Source organism: Canis lupus, chromosome 26, assembly GCF_048164855.1.
Source record: "Canis lupus baileyi chromosome 26, mCanLup2.hap1, whole genome shotgun sequence".
NCBI classification, from domain to species: Eukaryota; Metazoa; Chordata; class Mammalia; order Carnivora; family Canidae; genus Canis; species Canis lupus.
The window spans coordinates 14,268,564-14,281,547 of NC_132863.1; the positions used below are offsets into that span (position 1 = coordinate 14,268,564).

At 43.7% G+C, this 12,984-nt stretch overlaps 1 long non-coding RNA gene across 10 annotated transcripts in view; it reads left to right on the forward strand.

The window, feature by feature from the left end:
* The window catches only part of LOC140618094 (uncharacterized), a 130,060-nt gene that overhangs the window by 44,364 nt on the left and 72,712 nt on the right, over window positions 1-12,984 (forward strand). The gene's annotated exons all lie outside the window — the stretch shown is intronic.

Here is a 12,984-nt window from a genome sequence, read left to right on the forward strand (position 1 = left end):
CTGAGTTACTCATGACTCCTGCTGTTCAAGAAAAAAAAAACAAAAAACTAGAACATGTCTGTCTTTAGTTTCAGCACCCCTCTCTTTTGAGAGCCACCAACTTTGAAGGTGGACAGCATCCTGTTACTGTCTTTAGGTGTTTGGGATCATTCACCATGAATATCTACGCTCATTTAATTGTGACCCTTCAGATCAGAACTCTGTTCCCTGCATTTCAAGGTAACACCTAGTTATGTAACAGATTAATTCTGCTATGATGTGGCACATCATAAAAAACTCAGCTCAAATTGGTTTGAGTGAAAAGAGGAATTTGTTTCTGCTACTGAAGGGTATCTGGCTTCAGGCATGGTTTTAATTAGGTTTCAGTCTCTTTCACTCCATCAATAATCTCTCTTTTCCTCCATGTTACCTTAATTTACAGGCAGGCTTTCTCCATGTGGTGACAAAAATGGCTGCTGGGAGCCCAAGACTCATTCTGTTTTCTGCTAAATAATTGCAGCCACAAAGAGACCATTTCCTTTGGTTTCAGCAAAAGTCTTGAGGCTGATTCTCATTGTACCTCTTTGGGTCACATGTCATGCCTGAACCATTTATGTTCTACAGGGGAATGGAACTTACTAATTGGTCAAACTGATGACCTGTTACCCACCCCTCCCAACCCCCCAGAAAAACATGGTATGGGAGGTGATGGTGAGGTTAGTTAGCATCACTAAATCTCATGGATCAAGAGAGAATGGGCCTTCCAGAGGAACTAGAGAACAGTGTGGGCAGGCAAAACCAGCAGTTACTATCATAACAGTGGTTTTCAACCTTACAACACACTGTTAGTCCCGGGGGCCGGGGATGGGGGGGGCGGGGGAGGACTTTCCCACAATACTACCAGAAATAGTGATTTACTCGGTCTTAGGGGTCGCCTGGGCATCACTGTTAAACTCTCTAGGTGATTCTAATGAACAGCCAAGGCAAAGGATGGCTGCATTACGGATATTAACAGCTAATTAAGCCTGAACCCTGGGGAATGCCTTAAAGTGCTGTTGGTCACTCTAAAGGACTGCATCTCTTAAGGTAGAATTATCTATGCTGGAGAAGCCTAGGAGTCAGTGTGGTACAGTAGCTGTGGGAGTGAACTGGGATAGGCAGACAGGAAGCTTCGATTGCCCCCAATTTGAACCATATTAGCAACCATCTGCTGTGTACACAAACTGCCAGCCCTGATGACAACTTTTAAAATTAAATTTAAGAAACCTTTTGCTCCAGAAAGCCAAAGAACCCATTATGACTCCCCCAACTGCAGAATGAAAGGTACAAGGTTAGCTGCTCTGTCAGATGCCATCACTCCCAGGGTTAAGTGTAGAGACCTTTGGGGGTCCCTGGCATCATTGGACCTGTTGCGTCCCTGCCCAACTGCCCTGTACCCCATCTAAGGGGGGGTGGGACAGCCATTGCATCTTGGCTTTTACACAGTGTTTTCTCCCAGCTGGTTGGAGGAGGCAGATTCTCCTCATCTTTCTAGTGAGGAAAAGTTCTGGCCAATCACAAGAAGCCAACTTGAGACTGCAAATGTGGGGATGAGATGGCAAAATCTGTTTTTGGAGCTGCAAGAGACACTCCTCTCCGTGCACAGAGCTGCCCCAGAAAGCTTGTTGTCAGGCGGGGGCTGACAGCTGCTCACCGCCCCAGGTGGGGGCGGGGGTAGGGTTTCAGAGGCTTCTGGCTGCCTGGGTATCTGCACCCAGAATTCCATATTTTCCTTTACTGGGGCCCAGGCACTGAACAAATCACCATGTGGGGCTTCCCCCAGAACTTTTACTTTAGAGTAGCCTCCAGGGGAAAATGCTCAGGGAGGGCAATGGGCAGCAGTGGACTGGAGATCCCAAACCCCCAGCACATCAATTCCTGTCCCTTCTTCCTCTACCTGGGCACACGACAGAGCCTCCCTGTAAAAGGGATGCTGCCCGAGAATCCTACAGACTCTGCAGATTTTGGGGTTATGATGCTAAAGAAGGGAGGGGCCACCAACCTGCTTTGCTTTTGGGGGCCACTGCTGGCTTGGGGCCCATGGAGTGTTTCTGACCCTTGCCATTTTCAAGAGCAGAGAACCCCTTTCCTCCTTAACCTTCCCCCCCCCCCTTCCTGATCACCATCACTAATATTCTGGGAGCAAAAACAGTGGGGATGACGCTCCCAGTGTGTGAGGGGCACTTACACCCACGCCTTTAACCCCAGTGTCACAGAACAGGGAGTTGTTCTGCACGTTTGCAGAAATGGAGGCTCGAGTTTGCTTCCGTTTCTATCCTTCTCTCCCGCCCCGTCTCCCTCCTCCCCCTCCTTCTCCCTTCCTTCCACTGCTGTTTACTGATCCCCCAAGTCGTGATGACGTGCCAGGCACCGTGCCGAGCGCCAGGGCCCCGAATCATCCGGGGGTGGATTAGAAAGCTCTGCCTCGCGGAGTCCCCCGGGGCAGATGTGGCAATAAACAAACAGTGACTGCTCGGTGACAATACGGCGCCCCGAGGGCTCCCGCGGAAACCAGCACAGGCTGCTCGGAAAGCCCACGGGAGACCCGCGACCCCGGGGACGCGGCGCCCGCGCCCCTCGCCTCGCAGGCGGACGGCAGGGGCCCCGCCTCCCCGCCCCGCCCCCGCCCCCGCCCGCTGCTCCCCGGGGCGAGCTGGCTCCCCGGCCTTGCGCGGCTGCTGCGGGGAGGCCGGGCGGGAGGCGCGCGCAGAGCTGCAGTGTTCCTCCGCATCGGGGACGTGGCCCCGGGAGACGCGAGAAACAGAAATGGTGAAAGGACTCGGGGTTCTCGAGCAGCAGAGCTCGGCGGTGCCCAGGGCGCGCTCTGGGAGGACGACCGGGACGCGGCGGCCCTTGCCACTCTCTGAGTCTCAAACTCGTGGGCTCTGTCCCAACCCTTAGCTCCAATTGCTGCGGGAGAGTAGAAACAGTTATAATGTAGAACTCTAAAAATAGCAAATTGATGTACTCGGATGAATTCACATCAAGCAGGTTGACCCAGAAAAGGAAGTAAGATCTGAAAGTCTTGAGCATCCACAGAATAATCACTGTGCTGGGCGAAGGCCAAGTGCCTTAACCCTACTGACTTTACTAGGTGACTTTTTTGGGAAGAAACGCTGGTGGCGGGATGGAAGTGAAAAGCAGCAAATAGGGTCATTTCTGTCTGAAACCACTTAAAGGGCCCATCTCTGAAAATCCACCCTGATGTCTGGGGCTGCAGGTGGGGTGACCAGGTTTTGCAGCATCTGTGGCTGGAATCTTCCCTAGGCACTAGTAGGCTAATGGCAGGGGAATGGTGCGCCTCTGGGCTTCTGGGATGAAAGAACCATCACAGATCTAGAAATGCCTCACTAAGAGGGGCAGTGACCTGCTCAGCAAAGAGTATGAGGGGATCTCAGCAGGGGGCAATGGGGAGCCCACTTTGTTGCTCTAGTCCCTACCAGTATGCTTCCAGATGAGGAAAGGGCTGGCCTGACTTTTTCTTCCTTCCTTCCTTCCTTCCTTCCTTCCTTCCTTCCTTCCTTCCTTCCTTCCTTCCTTCCTTCCTTCCTTTTTTTTTTTTTTACATTTGTTTTTTGTTTTTATTTAAGTTCGATTTGCCAACATATCCTGTAACACCCAGTGCTCATCCCATAAAGTGCCCTCCTCAGTGTGGCCTGCCTTCATATAGCAGCCAAAATTATGCTCTGGAAACTAAGTTGGATCATGTCACAGATCGCACCAGGAGCTTCCCATCCCACGTTATTGCCAAGCCTAAAAGACCCTCCATGATGGCAGTTACCTCTCACCTCCTCCCCTTCCACTCTCTTCTCTTCTCCTGTCTGCTCCAGTCACACTGGCTTATTCTCTGTTCTCTGAACACACCAGGCTCCCCCTAACTTCAGGGCCTTCCCACATGCTGTCGCCTTCACTCAGAATTCTTTGCCCCTAGGGAATTTATCTCAAAAGACCATTTATCCAAAATAGCATCCTATCCACAGCACCTCTGCTCTCTATCTCTGCAAATCTCTATACTGTTTTCTTGTGCTCCTTATATGTTTATCATGTGTCTCCCCTAGCATGTGAGTTCCCTGAGGGCAAGAACTTTGTCTTGTGGCCTGTTCTAATTCCCAGTGCCTGGCCCTTTGTAGTGTTCAATAAATATTTGTAGAAAGAATGAGTTTGGGATAGGCCAAGGAATTTGCTCAACTTCACATAATTAGTGGAACAGCCAGGAGCTAAACCCTCTATCCCCTCCTCTGGACCTAGAACTTTTCTACTATCTCATGCATAAGCTGATTATTTGGAAATGATCTCAAAGTGGAATCAGATTGGACAATGACAATGGTCACTGGGCAACCTGGATACCTTCTCAAGATACAGTTTTTAGGGTCTTCCAAATGTTTCATTACTCTATAATGTAAATATTTATAAAGGTAGTAAGTTCCAGTAGATGTTGAGTGGTTCATGATATATGATGCCAACCTTTGGTCTCTTCTGATGTTTCTTCTTTAATTACCTTTGAAGGCATGGCTGGAAGTTGAGATTTATAGAGTTCAGGGCTTTTGTACTGAGGCTCATCTTACCCAGTAAGGATGGAGTTACTTTTGGATGAGTGAATCCTGCTAACTCAACCTGGAATCATTAGATCTGTATCAACATATTAGAATATCACTGACAGTCATTTGGGCAAATATAGGCATTCTAAGTGGATCAGTCTTCTTGTGACCATTTTTTTTTTGAGCCGTTACAACTAGTTCCTTTTTCTTAGCAATTATTTATTTTCTCTTCTAAGTTTGAGTATTATAAAAGATGCCCAAGAATTTCAGCAGTTATAGTACTAAAAAAAAAAAAAAAAAGAGTTGGAGACAGGAAAACTGGGTTTGCGTCTTGGTTGCTCTGTATACCACTTCTGTGACCCTTTTTGTATTCCAAGTACTCATTTGAACAGGTGGGGTTGTGCTGTCTACCTGAGAGCACTGGGTGAGGGTCAGATGAGTTAGCGTGCAATAAAGTGCTTTGTAAACAGTACAACATTGGATACTTCAGTGCCCAGCATGTTGCTATTAGAAAGAATATTAAAAAGGAAACTGAGAATTAAGGTTCATCCTTCTGGAGTGACAGCCAAGGTGGAGGCTGTGTGCAAAATACAGTGTACTGGGGCACATTAAAAATGGGGTTGAGAGCTAAAATGGAAAATCTGCAAGTACCAAGAGTCGAGTCTGAAAAAAGTACTGTGCCAGAGACTAGGGGAAAATGTGATCAGTGAACAAATTTGGAGATTTGTGATGGTTGAATCATAGGGCTGGAACCAGTGGGAGTTAGAGGGAGCAGACAAATGGATGACTTTTGATCAAACTGAGATGAAACAGAGAGGAAGGATGGAAGGCTGGGTAAGGCAGGGGCTAGTTCCTATCTTCTTTCCTCCTTTCATTTGACAAATATTGTTGAGTGCTGGCCAGGTGTGAGGCATATTTTTTCCAGCAGCTCCAGGAAACTGTCTCAGATAACTGATGAATAGCCAAGTCCTTCTTCTGTCAGTGAACTGGTATTGATATACCCCCCCTCCCCCACCCCAACCACCCCAGCTTGGAACAGCTGATGAAAGGACTAGGGGATTTGAACTTCTTAAACACCTAGAAAAGTGTTTAACTTTTTATAGATGGAAGCCTGCTGCAGGTTTCTAAGGAGACAGAAGAATTAGGGCTTTAGGACTTTGGAGATTATGAATGCATCCAACAAAGCTAAAATGGGAGAACCAGGCCAAACAAAATATCTAAACTTGTCCTTGACTTATTTATTTATTCATTACTTATACTATGTTTTCTACTAGTTACCTGTCCCTGTGTTGTCTGTTTTAGTCAATAAGCAGATGGGCAGTCTGTCTTTCTAGCACATCGAGGACCAGGTCACTCTGTAAAGAAACACATAAGAAATATTGTCTAACGGCACTGTATTTTCTCTAACATGCTAATTATAAAATAGCCTTCAAATGCCCAAAGTTTTCAATCATTCATTTAATATTTACTTGGCTTCTATGGTGTTCTCTCTTATGAGTATAACTTTACCTACTTTGTTTTTACTACCATTTGAGTCCTTAATATTAGCTTTTCTTAATTCTGTGATGATAACAATCCTGATACTTAAACTCTTGCTAATCTAAGACTTAAGAAGTGGTGGTGATTCACTGCCTGGGAAAAAATAGAGAGTGAAGATAACAAAGGGAAGGTCCTATCTGCATTGATTTGAAGTTGGCAAGATGAAAGAAAGGTAAAGTATTGGTTGGCTATTGATATATAACAAATCAGCCCCAAAACCAGTAGTTTCAAACAATCTTTTTTTCTTGCTTATGTGTCACTAGTTGGATAGAGGTTGGTTGATCTAGGCTGAGTTTCAGATGAGCTCAGCTTAACGCTGCAGATAGGGTCTAGGTCTGTACACACGTCTTTTTCCTTGGCTCAGTGAACTACATTGGGTAGGTAATAGGAATACAAGAGTTTGCTTACCAACTAAGCAAATTCATTTTGAGTCTTTGCTTGCGTCATGATTGCTAACATTTCATTGGGTAAAACAAATCACATGGCCACATCCATCATGAGTGAAATAGGGAAATGTATTCTGCGCCTAGTTGGAGGAATTGCAAAAGGTCAAGGGTACAAGGAGAGGTGAAGCACTAGTATCAAGATTCATAATAAGAATCTAGTTTCTGTCTTTGGAATGCTTCCAGAATATGGGAATATCACTTTATTCCACCCCCTGATGTTCTAACTCATTAAAGCAGTTAATCCATGGATTAGGCTGTTCTAGCAGCAGTTGGAATTCTTCCCCAGTGAAGGCTCTTTTGGCTGTTGATTCATTGGCAAATGCCAAATCAGATGCATCACTAGATGCAGAATCAAAAAGTCTTGAGTTCAAGTCCCAGTGGCACCACTTACCCTCTGTGCATCCCAAGTGGTCATCTAACCTCTCTGAGCTTCTATTTCCTCATCTGTAAAATGAGGGTAAGAATTCATACTCAATTTATCTCATGGGGTTGTTATAGAGATCCAGTCATAGGAGATCATAAGTATGAAACTGTTATATAAACTGGAAGTAATTGCAGAAACAAGACATATTATTGCTGGGTACTGTCTGTGTTGGAGATTTCTAGAAGTACATCTTCTTATCCAGTTCCATTGATAGACTGACTTGCATTACTGTTGTGCTCCTCAGGCCTTGTTCCTAGGACAGCCAGATTGAAACATAAGTACTTTGATGGGGGACAGATTAGTCAGGGTTGACTTCTCAGGCACGGGCTATAGAAATAAATGGTAAAGCCAAGGAGAAATTCAGCCTGCTTCTTGTTCTGCCATCATTGGCCTTTCTGGGGTCTCTGGAAATTGCAACATGCTATGGAGACCAATACTAACAAATAAGAAATAATGCATATCCTTGGAAAATGCCTTGTGGTTTCCTTTGCTTGGCTTTCATTTCAGCTATAAAATTCTTGATTTTCATGAATCCACCTAAAAACACATACTTATTTAACAACCTTAGCAGTCTAAATTATACATATTCATCTCTGGAATGCCATCTGTTCTATCTCTCGGAATGAGTTGGTTCCTAGGTGTGTGCCACCAACCTCATCCAGGAGGTGGCCTGGGGAGTCCATATGGCTTCTGGCATTTTCCTGGCCACACCAGTACCTGGGCTCAGGCCCAGGAAGTGGTTCGGGATTAGGGATAAGCATCAAACCGAATGGGCTAAGGTTGGATCTGCAGTATAATCTGACTTTTCATGCTGTTTCTGAAGGGAAAAAGACAGGTCATGTGACTTTTTCTTGTGACAACCCATGACAAAACTTACTGTGTGGGAGATTCCTCCCCATTGTGACTCTTTAGGCAAGGCCACTAAATGGAGTGGTGTAATTTCACATTCTCTAAGAAGAAACACCCCACACCACATCCAGAGTAGATTATAGGGTAGAAACATAAGCTTAAGATAAAACAAACATGCAGATTAAATAATAATCCCATTAAACCAAAATTAATGAGAGTGGTCTGAGGGAAGTGCAAGCATGGGATCAAGATTCCTTAATTCTAGCCCAAATTTTGTCCCTAGCTAGCTATGAAGAAGTCTTGAGTGAATCATTTCACTGATCTGTGCCTCGGTTTCCTCATTTGTGACAGGAGTGAATTAGCCCCTAAAGCCCTGTCCAGTTTTGTCATTTCATTCCTTCTCTATCCTTATTGGTAAAATAAAGAGGTTGTACTATGGTACCTGGAAGGTGCTGACTCCTTTATCCCATGATCATACTTTCTAATAGGAGTGAAATGGAATTACACTGGGCTCAGTATGAGCCCAGTTGGCCATATGTGCTCTTTGGCAAAAATTTAGTATTGGAAGCTGGAAAGGAACACAAAAGAGAAGTGGACCTTTTCCCATTGGCATTAAAGTGAATGTTTTGTTTAAAATACCCCAAATAAAAATAAAACAAAGAAGTCTGCATTTTAACACTTTTCATGTAAATAATAGACAACATCCCATTAGTGAGACTAGTCAGCAAGTACCCTATTTAAAAGTGCTTTTTTCATCTGACAGGTACCATTTGGAGTGCAAATGCATGTTTTTGGCAAAGGCCTATGCCTGATGATGTTTTTCTTTGCATGGAAGGTTTAGGAATTGGAAGACAGACTATGCAGGAGGAGAGGAGTATATCCAGAGATTAAACATGTCTGTGTTGCTCATCTTTTAGGACCACTAAATCAATAACTTCAGTAACCATAATTCTTCCAATCTAGATAGCTTACGGCCCCTGCTAGGGCCTGAGGATTAATGAGTATCCTCTGTACTTTGGCCGTTCATGCTTTTACTTCTTTTTCTCTCTGAAATCTTCCATCTAGTACATCACCTTCTGTTTGTCTGGCACTGATGGGAAAAATGCATAGGCTTCTGGGATTTTGAATTCATAGTTTCTTTCTAGGCTGAGTCTATGTCAAAATGGTCTGTGTATACATCAGTCTACTTGGAGGTGGAAAGATGAAAATTGTGTAAGCCAAACAACTTGTGGGGTGCATTTTTAAAGTTATAAGTAGATGTTACTTTTTATAAATTCCTGTGGACCACTGTAGCTTTAGTTTGCTGCTCTGCTAAACAGTGCCTTGGCTTGCAAGGACCCAAGTGCAAGTAATTTAGTTGGAAGGTGATGCCAACAAGCCCATAGTGAAGTGAGGGAGTGAGACAGGGAAAGGAAGGCAGCCAATGCAGGGTGCATTTGCAAACAAATTAGGCTCAGCCCTGCTGGGGAATTCTGAAAGCCCATATGAAACATGTATCTTACCTATCCCAAGGGAGCAAGGCAACTGGGGTATTTACCCTACCAACCTCTCCCAGTCATTGGGTGATGGCTGCCTCAGAGGGGTGTTAACTACCCAGCACTTTTGGTCTGTCTTGTGTACTAAGGCAGAAGCATTACAGTAAGCCCTCAAGAGTAGGAAGTTAGGTAGAAGAGCATTACAATGGTAAGATCTGGAAGGATACAGTCAGGGCCCCACCTGCACTTGGTACAAATAGACACATGAAGGATACCACATATAACAAATAGATACACATAAATGAAAGTATTAGAATTCCCCTCTCAAACTTAAATAATAAAGGAGGCATAATGATTCAAAACTGGAATGTCCAAAGATTGGAGTGACTTCAGGTAAATCTTGATCCAGGCTTTTAAATGGTTTGACAGGCGAGTTTCTTTTCTCTATTTTTTGCACCACTCACTATGTGTTGGCTCCATTCTTGGTAGTTTCTACCTTTATGATTACAAAATAGCTGGTCATAGCTCCTTAGGGTTCTATTCTCTAAATTCAACTTCCATCTAAGAAGAGAATGTGTGTTTTTCAAATAGCTTAAACAAGTCCTGGAATTAAGTCTTTTGGGCTATGATTGTCCTGATTAGGGTCAAGTCCTGTCTCCCATCCCAATCATTACAGCCAGGGGGCTTTAGGCTGTCCAGACTCACTTCTGAGTTACTGGAGGGTCGGGGGAAAGGGGACTCTAATTCAAAACACATGGCTGAGAAATTCAGTCTGTTGGGACAGGAATAGGAGGCAATCAATACTAGGGACCTTAAGTCTAATAGCATAGGTGTTTGATAACCCTAAGAAAAGCAGCTAAATCAATGATATTATATTTCAACTCCTTGATGTCAGAATCCAGCTGAATGTCCAGGGAAGAGAGAAAGTTTAATAGTGATGTGGTAAGGGAGACCCAGGAAGAAAATGTAATGGTGAAAGCTTGGGTACCAACAGCCACTCCAGGGAGCTGAATTCAGACTGTATCTTTGACAACACTAATGCCGGGTAATATTTATTTAGCTGAGCCTAATAAGCAGTGTAAAGAGTCTCATCTCTCAAATTGGCACAGCAAGGGGCCACAGCAGCCAGGCTGCTGATAATTAACAGTGAAATGCCTGGCCTCTTCTCTCCCTGCAGCATCTGAAGAGATGCCTGGGACTGCCCAGCAAATTCATTTTTCTCTTACCGACTAGGATAAGGATGGAGTTTGCTGCAGAAAATGACTGTAGAGGCAGGTAGCCAAGGGCAGAACAAAATGGCTATTCCTGTTGTGCCCAAGATCGCGAATCCGAGAAACCACCGAGGAGCCGACACTGATGCAAACACACGAGGGTTTATTTACAAGCTCGAGCTTGGGTCCAAGTGTACCCGACACAGCGGAGCAGGGACTTGGACCCCGAGGTGGGTTTCAGCTTAGTTTTAAGGGCTGGTCTAGGGGACCTCCAGAAGGGGTGGAGCAATTCCTCAAGTTCTGTTTACATTTTGATATGGGGCCTTCAAGGGCATTGAGCCCTGTTCTCATTCTAATATGGGGCTTCCTAGGACAGTTAAGCTGTAAGCTGTTTTCTTCCTGTAACTGAAGTAAGGTAAAGTTCAGCTCTTACTCACAGGGGCCTGGGATGGCTGTACTTGTGATAATGCTGAACTTAAAGTGGAATGGCCTTAATTTTCTGGGCCTCCACATTCCGAGCAAGCAGGGCAATCCACCTCTTGCTCATGGAAGGTCACATACACACTACACTTTCGGTACCCATGAGCATAGACCTATACAGGCAGTTACACTGGTTTTAGCTCACAAGTGCTACAGTTGAAATAGTAGTTGCAGAATCAAAGATAGAATTCAAATGAACCTTGGCGATTGGCTATTTCGATTGGATTTACTGATGAAAAAACAGAAACCTATATAGATGTGTGGCTCATTTAGCATCACAGTGAGTTCACTGTAGAGATGACACAAGGAACAAAACACCCCTATGTGACAATTCACTGTTAATAATAACAATGTCTATGATCTAAATTCTTGAGATTCAGTCTGGACCTAGCTCTTGTTCCCCTCTTATAGCTGAATTATTTGGTGGAATTCATACAGAAAGTCAGTAGAAAACAGAAGACTCCAATACCAATTGACATTGTCCATTAATAATTCTGGAAGCCCTCTCTAATTAACTAATAATAGTGATGATGGAGATGATGAATAATTTTTTATCTCTCAAAATACACCAGGCACTGTACTAAACAATTTATGTGCATTATTTTGAATTTTAATCCTCATCATAACTCTTTGATGTGAGTACTACTCCTATTGTATGGTGAAGGAAATAGAGGTTTACAGAGTTTATGAACTTGTCTAAGAACACAAAATTTGTAAATGGTGGAGTTGGGTTCCACTCTCATGTGTTCTCATTCAAGAGCCAAGCGTGTACCCGTAACCATCCCTAACCTTAACTTCGTCTCAGCCCTGCTGGAGTTTCAATGACTTGCACTGGATTTTCCTTCTCCAAGATGAAATTCTGTATCTGGAGAGACCTGGTATATTTTCCTTTATCTCTAAAAAATATAAATTTACTGTACTTTTTAGAATTGCTATTAATGACTTTTGAGGTTTGGTACTTTTTTTTTTTTTTTTTTGGAGGATAGCAGTAAAACACTACATTTACATATTTAAAGACAGTTTTCCTAAATGTCAGTTCAAAATATAGATTTATCAGAATTTGGAAATGAAAGGATTTTCTCTTACTGCTGACTCTATTGGATGTCAAAACTGTGCAAATTGCATCCCAGAATTAGAGCACTGTGGGGGCATCTGACCCTGCCCAAGTATCCTTGCCAAATAGCCTATCTTTCTTGTTTCCCCATCCCTTATCTGCATGGCTTCCAATTCTCCTTCCTCCAGTTTCTCCAGATGGCAGACATCTTTCAGCCTCTTGGCTCCTACAACTTCTTCCTACTGAATTGGAGCCAATTCCTGTAATCCAACTTCCTCCTCTTCAAAGGGATGTGCATAGCTTTTACAAGGACGAGGCCATCTGACGCCACTGCCTGTTGCCTTCTCTTGCCAGTGTCCTTATTTGACCTCAGTGTTTCCCCAGTTGGTCTCCATGGAGAGATGACCATTGGCTTGATTTGCATCAAGTTTTCCTGTTGGTCACCTTCTCTTTTGAATTCTTCTCTCTCATCTTCACCACTAATATACCATTGTTCTCTACTTTGGGGCTGTTTCTTCCCCACTATACTAGTATTATGACAATTTAGGATAGATGGATTAACTGATATTTTTTACACTTTAAGCAGTTTTGCCAATTATATCACCAGAGAACTGGTTTGAGAATGACCAAAGAATTGACCCTTCATCAGTGGGTGAGGGGAGGGTATGGAAGGAACTGCTTAGCTTGGGGAATACTCACTACAGAATGGATGACTAGGGGAGAGGCAAGAATCACATAGAACATACTTGAGTATGATTCATACTTTTCTATTTTTATCTTTTATATTAGCTTGTTAAGACCTGAATTTGCCTCTCTTTCCTATCTTTAAGCAAATACTGTCTTATATAAAGTAATCTATTCCTATATTATCAATAAAAAATTTAATTTCTCTTGTCTTCTAGAAATGTTTAGTCTTCCTGAATGTGAATAATATGCATAATTGAGCGCAT